Below are 16,687 nucleotides of genomic sequence, written 5' to 3'. Positions count from 1 at the left end.
CACCTGCTCCCTCCTCTGGTCTCTCCCTTAATTCAGCAGTTTGCAGGAACATTTTGCTTCCTCTCACCTCATTAATGTCTTGTGTCCTGAACCAGCTTCCTTTTATTGCTGTCTCTAATAGAACCCCTGCTTCTCGGGGAATATCGGAATCCTACAAAGTGAAAATAGAGCCGTGGGTAGGAACTTTATCCTCTGAAGATTGGGATATGAATTACAGGGACATGACTTTATTTGTTTAACAAACACTTACATACCACTTACCATGTGCCCGGCGCTATCCTAGGGATTTTACAAAAACTAACTCCTTCAACCCACGCAACTGCTGTAGGTGGTAGGTTTGTACTTATTATCATCCATGTTTTCCTGCCTGGGAAACTGAAGCATAGACAAGTTTAGTAATTTGCGCACAGTCCCACAGCTAATAAATGACAGGAGAAGGTTGCAACCAAGGACCTTTGCCCTGTGCTCTGCTGTCTCTTTCTCGGGCTCACCTCCCTGAACTTCAAGTTTCTCATCTGCAAAATAGGGAAAATTCATACCTTTCTCTCTGGGCTATTTGAAAGTATTTCAGTTCAGTCTAGCTAGAAATGTAACCAAAGCGTAATAGGACACGATTAGCACCATAAAAAAGATATGTAAAAAGTGATATGGAAACATAGATAAGGGAACAATTAAATCCTGGAGGGCATAGCTATCTGGAGTAAAGAGGAAATCACATTTGAAACGACCCTGGACCAGGAAGAGGGTGCAAGGCTAGAGCAAAGACTCAGAGACCTTGAACTTGCAAGGCAAATAGGCAGGTAAACCCAGAGTTTTCAGGTGGTGGTAGGCTTTGCCCAGAGAGGGGCTGACGCCTGGGAGAAAATACATAGACATGAGTTTTCCTGCAATTCTGAGACTGAGCGGCAAATCAAAATAAAAAACAAGGAATCTTGGGGGGAAGGGGAAGGAGGAACGGAGCAAGATGGGCCTGGAACCTCTCCTTATGCCAGCAAGCAAGGAAGTACTAAAAAGGGGGCAGGGGGAGGGTGGATATAGGAGTGTCCCAAGCACAAAGAAGCCAGCTTGAAGGGGCTATCAATGGCCACATCTGGGATAATTTGACTAACAAAATAATGAAGGACCGTTAAGAGTTGTAAACCATTGGGGGAAAATAAAACTCTGTGAGTTCATACCAATAGTAAGTAAATGGAGAAGAGGGAAGACTCTTGCTCACAGCAGAATCTTGAGTCCCATCTGCTAAATGTGAAGACTGTATGGGAGCTGGGAGATCATCATTTGCATCTATCATAGTAAGATGACATACTCAAACAAGAATCATGAACAGTTGCTATATGTCAACAGAGAAAGAACAGGATATTTGGATGGTCCCAAAGTGCCTTCCTGTATATTGCTTATTTGGGGTAAGGGGGAAACCAGTAATTGCACAGTGGAGAGATTGGATAACACCTTGACCAGGTGATCAATGAGGGACAGATGGACACTGTATGCCTCCATATGTGACACTCTGTAAGGGACACAACCTCATTCATTTTAGTAGCCTGCTCGAGAATGGATAACCTGAATTAGGAGACGCATTACCAGACAAACTAAAAATGATGAACATTGAATTTTTTAAAAAGAAGGGGGAGAAGGGGGTGCCTGCATGGCTCAGTTGGTTGAGTGTCGGACTCTTGATTTCGGTCGTGATCTCGGGGTTGTGAGATGGAGCCCCCCATCAGGCTCCACGCGGAGTTTGGAGCTTGCTTAAGAGTCTCTCCCCTGTCCTTCCCGCCTTGCTCATACTTGCTCTCTCTCTTTCTCTTTCTCTAAAAAAAGGGGGTAGGGACAGAAGTGAACTTTATCCTCAAAAATGCTAATATCATAAAGGACAAAGAGAGGGTGTGGAAATGTCTCAGATTCAAGAAGGCTAAGGAAACCCGACAACTAAATACGATACATGGCCCTTTAGTGAATCCATTTCTAGAGGGGAAAAAAGTGTTATGAAGGACATCACTGGGTCAGTTGATAAAATCTGAATATGAAAGGGTAGATTAGTTCAAAGTATTGCACGGATATTAAATTTACTCAGGTGATAATTACGCTTATGTAAAATAATATCCCTCCTGTTAGGAAATACCCGGTGAAATGTTTAGGGGGTGAGGATAATGATGTAACTTATTCTCAAGTGATTGAGAAAAATATATATGTGCATATGGGGGGTGAATAAATGATAAAGCAAATGGGGTAAAATGTTAACAGGCGAATCTACATAAAAGATACACAAGCGTAGTATTTTTATTCTTGCAACTTTTCTCTAAGTTTGAGACTATTTACAAATAAAAAGTTTTTCTAAAAAAATCTCAGGAATTTAACCTTTATTTGTTGTGGGCTTTTGGTTCAATTAGGAGAAGAATAGGAGAGCTAAAGAGAGGGAAAATAGATTTAAAAGTCGATGATACACTGCTATCCATTTGCCACAATTTTAATGTAATTTTGACCTTGGGAATAAAGGTCATGTGTCTCAAGCAAGCAATGACCCCAAACACACACATACAATGTGAATGATGTGTTTAGGAGGATTCACTTAATGCCAGTTTCTGAAACAGGTTATTTCTCAACCTTCTAAAATGAGCTTACTACAAATTCTGCATTTCCTTTGTAATTAAGATCAAGATTTAATCATCTGGCTCTGAAAGGTGTGTATGATAGGACCAGGAATCTAAGCTATCACGTTTTGTACATAGATCTAAGAACTGAGTTGAAAGAAGTTTCAAAACAGCAAGGTCACTTCCGTTCTCTATCAGTAGCTATGCATTAATTCTCCCATAAAATCATCATTTCTCTGAGTTAATAGAATCTTTGAAGCTAAATCAAGTCAATTTCCATTGTCCCATTGTGGAGCTTTTGAACTGCGTTCACTAAATTATCCTATTTGATGGCTACCTTGAAGATGGCTTTATGGTGATCCTAAGAAAACCTCCAGCAGCAGCTTCTGTGTGTCCCAGACTTCCCACACCACCCCATTCGTTTCATTATTTAACGGCGGCTCAAGGCAAATAAATGCCCACCCCCTTAGATGTACTGTAAGTAAAACAAATATCATGATAATGTAATGTGATAGCAAGAACACAGAAATGGACATTAAAAACCTTAAAGGTGCGTCTTTAAACAGACCTTAGATTCCTTATTTGCACAATGAGGAACTTATTATGGATTTCTCTAGGAAGCTGTTACTCAAAATGTCATTTACAGACTATTAAGTATGGACATTGGGATTAAGGGTTTGTCATAGCCAGTCTCCAAAATACCCCCAGTAATTCTCACTTATGTCATCTCTTTCCACATCAAGTAGGACTAACAGGTCTAACCAACAGGCTGTTGCAGAAATCACAGTGTGACTTCTGAAGTTAGGTCATTAAAGACTTTGTGGCTTCTACCATGCAGTCTCTTGGTTCACCTGCTGTGGAGAAAACCAGCTGCAGTGCCATGAAGACGTTCAAACAGCTCCATGGGGAGGTCCCTGTGGTCAGAGACTGAATACTTTTAAGTCTGAGAACAAGTCAAGGATGCCTACTATCATATCATCTATTCTACAGTACGCTGGAGCTTCTGACCAATGATATAAGGCAAGAGAAAAGAAACAGAAAGCATGTAAGTCAGAAAAGAAGTAAAATTGTCTTTTCATAAATGGAATGATTATTTATGTAGAAAATGTGACTGAGTCTCCAGGAAAAAAAAAAAGAGAGAGAGAGAGAAGAAGAAAGAAAGAAAAAACCCAACTAGAATTAATAAATGTAGCAAGATAACAGAATACAAAAATCAACTATATTTACATATACTAGCAGGGGTGCCTGGTTGGCTCAGTGGGTTAAAGCCTCTGCCTTCTGCTCAGGTCATGATCCCAGAGTCCTGGGATCAAGCCCCACATCAGGCTCTCTGCTCCGTGGGGAGCCTACTTCCTCCTCTCTCTCTCTCTCTGTCTGCCTCTCTGCCTACTTGTGATCTCTGTCTGTCAAATAAATAAATAAAATCTAAAAAAAATTACTAGTAAAGAGCAGTGAGAAATTGATAATAATTTAAAATATCATTTAAAATAGCATAATAATATTAAATACTTAAGGACATATTTAACAAAATGTCCAAAACCTACACTCTGAAAACTGCCAGGCATTGCTGAGAATAATTAAGGAAGAGCCAGGTAGATGAAGAACAATACCATGTTCATGGTATTTAATATTGTTAAATTTAATTTTAATTTATTAAAATTTAATAATAACTAATAAATTTAATTTATTAATTTTAATTTAATTTATTAGATTTAATATTGTTAAGGTGTCAACTCTCCCCAAACTGGTATGTACATTCACCACAATCCCAGTTAAGATCCCAGGAAGCTTTTTAGAATTTAGAAATTCCAAAGTAATTCTAAAATTTGCACAAAGTACAAATTTGGATCAAAGGATCCAAATAAAAACAATTCTGGAAAAAAACAAAACTACCTAGTCATCTACTTCCTAGTCAAAACAGTACGGTATTGGTGTAGGAATAGACAATGGAACAAAGTAGATAGTCCAGAAATACACACATGTATATGGTCACCTGATTTGACAAAATGCCAAGGTGATTCAGTAGGGTAATTCAAATGGTGCTGTAATAATTGGAAATCTATATCCCCCCCCAAAAAATAGAAAGAGATGTCTCAGTCTTTCATGTCATATAAACTCAAAACGAATCGTAGACCTAAATGTAACCCACAAAAATATACAACTTCTATAAAACAACATAAGAGAAAATTTTGCAATCTTGGGATGGGCAATGATTACTTAGGTGTCATATAAATGGCATAAATCATAAAATAAAAAATTGATAAGTTGAACTTTATCAATATTTTAAAAGTTTGCTCTTTCAAAGATACCATTCAGAAATTAAAAAGGCAAGTTACAGACTGGGAGAAAAATACTTGCAAAACATGTATCTGATAAAGGACTTGAATCCTGAATATGTAAAGAGCTCTTACAATTCAAAAATATGGGACAACTCAACCAAAGTGGGAAAAAGATTTGAACAGCACTCGCTAAAGAAGGCATACAATGGAAGACGACTCAGGAATTAGTGTTTACTGATATATGCAATGGATCCCAAAAGCATTTATTTTTTCAAAAGCATTGCTTTAAGTGAGAGAAGCCAAACACACACCAATGTACTGATAAACTTTTATCCACTCATTATCCCTTTCTGACTGTCCAATGTACTTCTATAGCAGAAACAAGATACGGGCACCTGGATGGCTCAGCCTCCGACTCTTGATTTCCCCTCAAGCCATGATCTCAGAGTCGGAGACTGAGCCCCATATTAGGCTCTGTGCCCTGCATGGATCCTGTTTGGGATTCCTTCTTTCCCTCTCCCTTCCCTCCTCCCTCTCCCCTTCTCGCCACCCCCCCAATAAATAAATAAAATTCTTTAAAAAAAAAAAAAAGGAACTAGATATATTCTAAATTATTTCTTCTAGTTGTAAAATTGGAACAGTAAAATTCCCACCCATCTACATCACAGGTTTGTTGTGAAAATAAATTAAGCCTTAGAACAGTACCTGTCACATAGTAAACGTTACATACCTGGTTGCAATTAGTATTTACGTGTTCATATTCTGAGAACTAATTATTAGGTTAATAAAAAGTCAAAATGATAAATCTGCCAAATTCATCTTAAGGGAGTGTTAAGGATTTTTGTAGGTATAGGAAATGTGGAGTCAAGATACCCGGGAACTGTCCAGCCTCCTATTAGTAATAATCTGTCAAGTGAGAACAGGATCAGGGAACTGGGCGCCTGCAGGGCAAGACCAACACTTGCCTTCTCTAGACGGAGAAAAGGAAATCCAGAGACAGAAAGGCTAAAAGAACAGACCTGAAATCCCAGTCAATAGCTCCCAGTCCCTGTCCGCGGTGCTTCTCCAGGATGCTCTGCCATAGGTAAAAAGGCTTTTTTTTTTTTTTTAAGTGCTTCAGACAAGCCAAACCCATGACACATAAGAGGTAGCATGAGCACTATAATGGGGAAAATAAATCCAGACCTGCAGATCGGTTCCCTGAGCCCACATGACAATCTGCACCCACAAGGTGCCTTGTGATTTGAAAGGTAACAGGCCCCCAGCTCACCAAATCTCCCGTGATTCCTGACCGAATCCTCCCAGCTGTTATACCTGGGAAAGATACGACCGTGTTCAGCCAACAAAGACAAATTCAAAAGAGGCAGCAGCAAGTTCTGCTGCACGGTGCACGGCCACCGATATTCAAATGTGCCCCTCGGAGCTGTGTCTAATGTCAGCGGCATTTTTTTTTTTTTTTAGATATATCCGTTTCAGTCAAGGCTTTTATTTCCCTTTCCCCGTTCTTCAGTGCCTGGACTAGAGAAAGGGGTTGAGGGGGGAGGTGCGGGAAGAATTACCGGCTACATGACTTTTTAATTTAACGCCCTTGAGGAAAGGGCGCCGGCAACGGGGCAGGGTAGAGATTTCAGGGCAACGGGCGGCAAGAGAACAGCTGTTAGCACCACACCTTCCATGAATATGGGTTGCAGCTGTCTCGGCCATCATTCTGTCAAGGTAATGCCTTGCTTCCCATTGTCATTGTATCTCAGAATCAAATTATTTGAATTCCAGACACATCGACAGCACACTGACGGGCCCCTGCCAATTTTTGCAGCTGGCTTGGAAAAGAGCATCACGAAGCATTACTCATTTATACGACTCCCAGGCTCCTGTTGTAAATTCAGCGTGCAGGACTGCCTCCAGGTGTGGCCCGTCAGCTTAGCTCTCTAATCCTGTAACCCTTTACCACCAGCTCCCTCCCATCCATGTACGCAAAAAAAAAAAAAAAAAAAAAAAAATCCCCAGGCCAGCTCTTCTACCTCTTTGAGCTTCCGTTCGTGTAGACAGAGTCCCAGCTGTGGGCGCTGGCCTAGACACGGAAGCTGCCTCTGCTGTCTGGGTCAGCCCTGGGGGTGGAAATCCCGAAGCACAGAGCACTGAACTGTGTCCACAGCCGCCTTTCCAGCATTTTCAAACAGAGAAAATCTGGCTAAAATGAACAACCGTCCTAGAATAATGAAGCGGCTGATGATGCTTCATTCCTTGTTGGAATACGAGGGAGCCATTAGCAAGGATGTTTTGTTTTTTCTTAACGATTTTTATTTGTCAGAGAGAGAAGAGAGAGCACAGGCAGGGGGAGTGGGAGAAGGAGAAGCAGGCTCCCAGCTGAGCAAGGAGCCTGATGCAGGACTTGATCCCCGGACCCTGGGATCATAATCTAAGCCGAAGACAGACACTCATGGGTGTTTTTTAAACAAAAGGACTACTTCCAAAAGCTTCATTACATAGTCCCACCAGCAGCCCCCTGCATAGAAGAGTTGCCAAGAGGGGGCTCTACAAGCACAAGTCTGGGGTTCTAGGTAAACTGTGTCCTGTAGGGATCAGCAAAGATCGCATTAATCCAGTCAGATTCTCTCCCTTGAACTGACTCATACAGAGAAAGTCACAAAAGCAGAAGAGAAAGAGGAAGGAGAGAGGCAAAAAATGAGTTACTCACATGGCTGGAGTGTGGTTTGCTGGAAAGAGAATGGAGAAACTTGATACCTTGATACCAGCCCAAGCCCTGGACTAGCTTTCCATTCAAGGATTCTATGCCACGGAGGCTCACAATTCCTATTTTCCCCATGAGATCCTGGTGGTTGGTCTTCCTGGGTATCTTGGAGATAGACTCATGACCGAGAAGTCTGTTTTCCTTAGTACCATCGGTAAACGTATAACCATCTATGCGGGAGCCAGATTATGTTTCGAGTCTTTTAATCGCACCAGACTGGAATCTCAGGGTACCAAAACCTTGAACTGGGCAAATGGGTTTCACAGATCATTTTATTCCTTATTAAGTACACTGCTCTAAGCAGGGCCACCACCAGGTCCTACAGCATTTTGTACAAGTTTGGAAAAGCCACCCCTTCTTCAAGTAAAAAAAATCTATTAAGGGGCACCTGGCTGGTTTACTTAGTAGAGCATGTCCCTCTTGATCTCGGGGTCATGAGTTCGAGCCCCATGTTGGGAGTTATATTAATTATTTCTCAACAATAACAATTACTTAAGAGAAAGTTATTCTGTATGAAATACACAAGTTATTCATCTTAAAATAATGCAAAACCCAAATGTTTATAATATTAGAAGCTTAAAGTCACTTAGACCTAATAATCTGTCATAAAATAGACATCTTGCCTTGGAAGAAAAAACTGTTTTGTTTTTTGCTTTTAAAGATTTTATTTACTTATTTGACACAGAGAGAGATCACAAGCAGGCAGAGCAGCAGGCAGAGAGAGAGGGGGAAGCAGGCTCCACGCCAAGCAGAGAGCCCAACGTAAGGCTCAATCCCCTAGGACCCCAAGACCACGACCCAAGCTGAAGGCCAAGGCTCAACCCACTGAGCCACCCAGGTACCCCAGAAAAAACTGTTTTTGACAGTTCTAATGATTACTTTTTTTAATAGCTCATATCTTATAGACATGATCATCAGATGGATAGTCTTATGGAAGTGTGGACTTTACGTGTTTTAACATCTTTAATTTTGAGATGCTACATTTTTCCCTGATAGTGTGCTGGCAAAATTAATTTTACCTTGAAAATTTCAGTTATTTGGAAATGGATCCAGTAAATTATTGTCACAAAAACACTGCAATTGTTTTTAAGATTTAACTTATTGAGAGAGAAAGAGAGAGAGAGAGAGCAAGTCATGGAAGGAGCCAAGGGACAGGAAAGAGCAGGCTCCGTGCTGAACACAGAGCCCCACTCGGGGCTCCATCCCAGGACCCTGAGATCATAACCCAAGCGGAAATCAAGAGTCAGAGGCTTAACTGACTGAGCCTCCCAGGTGCCCCAACACTGCAATATTTTGATGGGAGATAGTAGGTTTTAAAAAGCTTATCTTAAAAAAAAAAAAAAGTTAACCTTAGAATGTTAGTTTTTCATACATTGATGAAGAATGTCTGAAATTATTTAATAATGCTCATCAGTCCATTTCAATTGCACAGTTTCACCTGGCTTTGGTACTTCCTATTGATAGTAATTCTCTGAATCATAGAAGAAATCGAGACCCTTGCTCCTCCAAGTGCCTAGGATCAGGGCATCACCAAGAGCTTGTTAGGAATGCAGAATCTCTGGTTCTACCCCAGAATTACTGAATCAGACTTTGCATGTTCATAAGATCCCTGGAGAGTTTGCATGCACGTGAAAATTTGAGAAGTACTGATGTAGGATTCTGAAAGAAACATGATATTCTTTTAGCAATATAAGCCTTTCTTGAATGGTTTTCTTAGCCCATTATGTGCTTTCAAGGCAATGATATTCATTGACTTTGGGTTACTGTCTAATTTTGCTAATGTAGTAAGTAGTTCCCCTTATCCAGAGGGGGATAGGTTCCAAGACCTCCCAGTGGCTGTCTGAAACCATGGATAGTACTGAACCCTATACACACTGTTTTTTTTTTCCTATACATACATGCTTATGATAAAGTTTATATTTACTATAATAAAAGTTATGTGACTGCGGTCTCTCTCTCTCTCTGTCTTACTGTGCTGGACTCACACTTCTCGTTGGGATGAGGTGAGATGATAAAATGTCTAGTGATGAGAAGAAGGGAAAAGGATAATGTAGGTGTTGTGACATATTTAGGCTACTGTTGACCTGGTGAGGAGTCAGAAGGATTGCTGGCTTCCAGATTGCACTTGATTCTGGGTAACTGAAACACAGAAAGTAAAGCCATGGGTAAGAAGGCACTACTATAACATTAATCTTACCTTCACTCCAAATTAGTCCTGAGCAATGCATCTTTTTTTTTTTTTGAGCAATGCATCTTAAAGAGGATATTTTCATAAGTACACTTTTGACTTGTATTTTTAGAATCTATGTTTTTATTCATATCATCAGTATGCACTGCGTACTCCCCCTAATTAAGTTTTAGTAGCAAGATGGCATCTACTCAATTTTCCCATCTCATATTCAACAATGATTTTAAATTTTATGTTCCGTAAATGCATTTTCAATATCCTCCAACATTTGGTTGAAGCAAAAAGATTAGTTACATAATTTCTTGGATGATATAAAAAATTCAGTGCTGTCGAAGTAGATTTTTGCTGCATCATTTAATACCAAATGTAAAGAAGATGCAAAACAAAAAACAGAATGCCCTAGAAAATACTGAGAATCTTCTATAGCGACCCATTGTGTTCTCTACACATACTTGTGGCATTGCTGTATCCAATTTCTCCTTGAGTCAGGTTTTATGAGTAGTGTTCTGAAAATACATATATGCTTTTTTTTGGTCTTGTCATCTTGTTTACTCCTTTGTCCAAATATTCATATATTAATTTTTTGGAAGTCCACAAATCTAATTGCATTATCCGTTCTACATGGCTTATGCCAGGGGTTGTATCTTAAATAATCTAATAGAGCGCCTGGATGGCTCAGTCAGTTAAGCGTCTGCCTTCAGCTCGGGTCATGATGCCAGGGTCCTGGGATCGAGTCCCACATTAGACTCCCTGCTTGGTGGGGATCCTGCTTCTCCCTCGGCCCCTCCCACCTACTCATGTACACTCCTTTTCTCACTTACTCTCTCACGTGCTCTCATATAAATAAATAAATCTTTTTTAAAAATAAAATAATCAAATAATATTTGCATCTCATACCTTTTTCAAAAGTAATTCATTCATTGCGTCTACCATAATTTTAATTATATGGTTTTATGTTTCATGCCCTAAAAATGTGTAATACTATTTGTGAATCAATGTACCCCTTATGTTACCGAATTCTGTTTCATTTCTGCCAAAGGAAGGCAATTCTCATCATTGTAATTGTAGTTTCCTGGGTAATCTTCTCCCTCAATGTAGACCTGCCAAAAAGTGTGTCTCCCAGTGTGGTTTCTCATTTGTGTGGTATCTTTGTTTGCCTCTCTCTCACTACACTGTCTCTCAAACCACATTTTGACTTTGAATTCTTCACACTATTGTTGAAATGCATTTTACCTTCTGTTCATTAGTAATATGTGATACATACTGCCAACCCTTGCACACATTTTCATTCCTCAGTTGATCTCTTTCCCCATCTTTGAAGAATTTGCAATACAGTTAAAACATAGAAATCACAAATATAGAATCATACGAGGGTTTTGATGACCAGTTAGAATTTATAAATAATTTCTGAAAACTTTCTACCTGTGCTAATGGTAGTTAAATTTGACAGTGTGGTGAAAACTTGATGAAATTTAATGAAAATATATTTAAATGAAAAATTAACTTTCTTACAAAAGACAGACAAATTTCAACCAGATTGTTGTTAATACTCAAATTGCTAAAATATTCAAATTATGTAGCCAGATACCTGGATAGGTAATATCCAGTTTAATGGGTTTTTTTCCCCCCTTCTACTTTTCCTCAAAATTAACCAGTTACACTTGGCATAAATATTGATGGTAAATTCACATCCTAATCCAGCAGTCTTTGTCCCTACCCCCATCCATCCTTTCCAAAAATGTACCCAATGATCTAAATTATTGTTTGTCATTTTCCTCTGTTTCCTGATTCTGAAACTAATTTTTCAAACTCTTCCATAGTGTCTGAGCAAAAAGTCAATAATGAGTATTTTCTTTTAGAATTTACATGTATGTAACATACAAAATATATAAGTAACAAGCTGCTAAACACCATCAAGTGTTAACGTTCTTACTAACAGAATATCATAACAATAGGCAATTGCTATTATGTAATTACCAGATCCTTAAATAGTAATCTCTCTAATTTATGTGCATATAATTTATTTTGTGGATTATTTGACCATATGTAGTTTGAGGGTGATTCATATAGTAATGAAAAGTCCTTGTAGATTTACACTGGGAACTCAGCAATACCTTTTTGAGGACGGCGAACAGCAGACGTTTTGATGCAATGTGAAACATTAAATTAGCTGGTGTACTGATAGCAATGGGATTTGTTTTTAAATACTCACCTATCAGCATATCAATGAGAAAAGCGTTCTTGTTTAGAAACAGAAATGTTTTCAGACGACGGTAGATCTGTGGTGGGTTTTGATTACTGACTCATTTTTCCTTTGTGCATGGAAGCAGAACAAAATATATTAATCCTCTTAAAACAGACACTTTACCGCCATCTGCCGGGAAGTTGTAATAAACATACCAGTCCCCCATGTTGGCAATAAGCAATATTAATAAATGCACAAAAATGTTCAGAATAATAAAGATGTATGACGTGACTCGTGTCCCCTTAGACGAGGAGTACATGTGTGGTGTTCCACTGTAACAATCCTATGTGGCTGCCCCAATCCCTATCTAGATTTTATTCCTGTTGCTTTCAAATTTCTGCCAAAGGAGAAAAATTCTGATTGTAAAACCATTGTTGGGCCCAACCTGGTATTGCTTGTTCATACTGTGGGCTGAAATCATGGGAGGGGGATACAACTTACAATTTGACTTCTGCAGAATGACGACTCACTTCAGCAAGTCACCCTAGGAGTTCAGGACTTTTGTCACTAGTGGGAGGACAGAGGACAGAGTTGCACTTGGTCTCCTTGTGGCTAAAACCACTGACCCTACAGGGAGTGGGAGTAGAGGAGTGGGTGAGCCCAAGCAAAAGATCAAACGGAAAAACCTCTTTCTAAAATTAGGGATGAGCCCCCAGGATCTCTGAACAAAAGAACTTTAAGTCGGGGTGGTGGGGGGGGAGGGAGCTTTACACATATTAGTCATAAGTCTTCAGTGCAAATTCACAAGCATCTTGCTAGAAAAGGTTAACACAAACTCTGGCATGCTTTGCTTAGAAACAGTGGTCATAAATCCATTAATATTTTCTGTTCTCAGAAGAGGACAAATTGCTAAATGACAAGGTAATAAGAAAACCCCATTACACAATCCCTATGCTCTTAAAATACTGAGTTGAGTCTATACGTTCCTTGCAACTAATAACAGAAAAATTTAATATTACCAGTAACTACTACAGGGCAGCAAGTAGCCCCAGTACCTGGCTCATAAGGAGCCTGCATATGTTGAATGAATGAGAAAAACTCTACTCCAGAATTACCCAAAACAGGCCAGGTGAGCACAGAGCGTGCAGAACTTGGGGATGTGGGGAAGGATTCCAGAAGGTGTGAGCTGAGTTAGGTCTTAGCAAGGATGCAGAAGGTTTGCAGGAGGAGATGAGAGAAAAGCCATTCTGGATGGAGATCAGAGTAGCAGAGGAGAAGCAGGAGTACCCAGAGGGCATCCAGGATGGGAGGGAAGGTCAGGAAAGCATGGTGACAGGGTCTAGGGAGGAAGCAGGATCTGGTAGGGGCCACTGGATCTGGTGACCTCCGAGGGTGGGCGTGAAAGCCAGACTTCAAGGGAAGATAGTGACTGGGAGAGGAGGGAGGGGAGGGAATAGAGGAGGAAGTTAATTAGGCTACCCTCCCTCTCTCCTTCTGTTAACTTTTTATTGTACAAATACATATATATGTATATATATATACACAACCATATATATATATAATATATATAGTACAAATATATATACTTAGTATAAGTTACTATGCTCTTATATGTAAATATTTATAATAAAACATTTCCTGCTGTGTTTTATATACATGATATGTATATTTTATGTATGCTATATACAGCAAAGTATACATAGTATACAGGTCGGCAAAGAGCTGATTTTGTGACTCTTAACAGCATAGATGAGTTTTCAGAGCTACTTTTTTGTTTTTTGTTTGTTTGTTTGTTTTTAAAGATTTTATTTATTGATTTGACAAAGAGAGATCACAAGTAGACAGAGAGGCAGGCAGAGAGAGAGAGAGGGAAGCAGGCTCCCTGCTGAGCAGAGAGCCCGATGCGGGACTCGATCCCAGGACCCTGAGATCATGACCTGAGCCGAAGGCAGCTGCTTAACCCACTGAGCCACCCAGGTGCCCTGTTTTTTTGTTTTTAAAGAAGTAAAAGGAGATAGTGAAAGGAAAGAAATGGGACAGTAGCTTGAGTGGTAGAGTCAATGGAAAGGGATTTTTTTTTTTTTAACCTTAAAGGAGCATGATCTTGTCAGCAAGGGGAAAGAGGTAAGAGGGAAGGATTCAATATTTAAGAGAAAGAGGTGCTAATGGACATGAAGGGCATAGGCTCAAGGTAATGGATGTAGCTGATATTGAAAGTAGAGAAGAAACTTCACTCTGGGGCAGCAAGACAGAAGCAGAGGGGTCAGTGGCTGGGCGTGTGGCCCCAGGCGCCAGAGAGTCCTAGATTCCATCTCAGATCTACCATAAACATAGACAGGTAACAGTTACTCTGGCTCTTTTTCTAAACGTGAATCATCAGGATAACAACTGTAACAGCAACAAAAATAGCAGTGACCTCCCCGCTGGAGTCTGATATACCTAGGATCACCCTGAAATGGGACCCAATTTCAAATTAGCTTCAGCCAAGCTCCCTAGACGTCTATCCTGACCTTTACCCCGCTCGATAACCTTACTGCCCATTTCGGGTTACCCACAGAATCTCAGAAAGCACTGTGCCAGCCTCTGAACGTCCAAAAGATATTCCAAAGTCAAGTCAGTCTGATATGCTAGGGATAGAAGCTGAGATCCCAACACTTACGGGGACCTGGGCCTCCAGGGCCTCCCCAAAGTTTACTCTCTAATGGGTGTTACCACTAATGGGTGGTACTGGAGGGAGAGGATGGCAGAACTCAGTTGGTCCAAAGACAGAACCTATCATCTACATTGAGATAACCAGAGCAGAATGTGGCCAGCCAACGTATGTTGCCAAACCTCCTTTCCAAGGCCCATACCAACTCTTCTTCCAGGGGTCCATGTTTCCCACAGAGAGAGGATTGGGGTAAGAATGTCTTCAACTTCATCCCATAGTCCCTGAACTCTGACCTCCTGTTGGCCCCAATCTTGCCCGAGAAGCTCTCTCCCTAAAGCAACTGGAGTTCTGTGGCTAGGACAGACTCACAGATGAGGCTGGGCACACCTGGGGCTCTAATCCACAAGGGGTGAGAGAACACTGGATAGAAAGTGAACATAAAAAGCTACCTCTGCAACAAAATCAAAACCAGACTCTCTAAGGTGGGAACTGAAGGACAAACCTGTAGAAAGAAGGCCGGGCCACTAGCAGACCCTGGGGGCCACAGATTTGTCTTCTCTTTGGGTAACCAACCACTTACTGGTTTCCCTGCCTCTGACATTCTGGCTTCACAGGGGCACTGCTCAGACTTACCACTCTCTTAATTCTTCGAAAGCCATGTGAGACAAGACTGGAAAGTTCAAACAGAACCTTAGCAAATGCTGGAGTAAAATACAAACTGGAAGCACATGGGGTACAAATAGGGCCACAGAGTTAGAGAGATCACAGCATCCAGAGAGGAGGTGAAACTTGCTTCAAGATCTCTGGAATCCACATGAAGTTTCTGCTTCCTCGGTTATATCCAAAAGTTAAAAAAGAAACCCAGCCCAGAAACAGCAGAATGTGGTAGTTAAGGGACCAGACCCCAGAGCCAGATGGCGGGGGTTCATGCTCCAGCTCTGAGATTTGGGTGACCTTTGACAAAGATCTAATCCCTGGCTGCCTCAGTTTCCCCACCTTAAAAACAAAGGTGTAGTAGTGCCTACAGCATAGAGTTTTTATGGGGATTAAGTAAATTAATCTATGTGAAGCACTTAATCTTTGTCTCACAGCAGGTATGAAGTAAGTGTGGAATTTTATTATTGTTATGGACTCCCTCAGTGTGACTAAGGGAAGAGAAGTGGAGCCCACCTGGTAGACAGGCAGGGAGACATGAATGAGATCCAGGAGATGGTGGCTACCTAGAAGGATGGAGGAATGAGGGAAAAATGAAATCCAGGGTGGGATGGGGTTGGGGGAGGTGGAGGAGACATTCAGGTAAGACTGAGATGGGAAACCCAGCAAGAGACCCACACATTCCTGAGCCCCGCTGTCCTCTAGACTCACCATCCTTCCCACTGGGTAGAAATCCTGGGGACTAAGGGGTCAGTTCCCCCAACCTGTGTCCTCCCTTCTGGCTGCTTAGACCTCGGAATTCCAGATCCAAACTGCAGCAACCTACCGCCAGGCTCTGCCTTCTTCTAGCTACACCATCTCCGGATTAGAGACACACACCCCACCCCCCCAGGTGAGCGCACCCTAGGTTCACAGGTGGCCAAGGAGCAGCTATTTGTAAGAGGCTATGAAAGCTTAACTCGGGGGCTGAGATGTCTGTCGTTTGTGTGCTGGGGGGGAGGAGGGCTCATGGTGGTAGATGGAGCTGGGGCTGGGGGTGAGGTGTCGCTGAGGAAGTGAGGGGTCTCCCAGTGCGGGGAGAATGTCCCTTCCCCGTCCTCTGAGATCCTTCTGAAAACCTTCGCGCTGACGGAGAGCGGGTGCTCCTTCCCCGCCAGTGTTGCTGTGGGACCCGTCCGGAATCACTGAGCCCAGGGGCGCCCGGCGGGGTCTTTTGGTAGAGCTGGGAACCTAAGGGACCTGACATCGGGGAAGCCAGAAGCCAAGTAACCTGATCTCCGGGCGCAGATTCCAGCCGCCGCTCGGCTTTGAGCGCAGGGGTCCGCGGGGCGGGGCGTCCCGGCCGCCCTCGGGTGGGAGGCGCGGGGCTCGGCTGCTGCACGCCCACCCCA

Source organism: Lutra lutra, chromosome 10, assembly GCF_902655055.1.
Source record: "Lutra lutra chromosome 10, mLutLut1.2, whole genome shotgun sequence".
Classification (NCBI taxonomy): Eukaryota; Metazoa; Chordata; class Mammalia; order Carnivora; family Mustelidae; genus Lutra; species Lutra lutra.
This window is presented reverse-complemented; position numbering follows the sequence as displayed.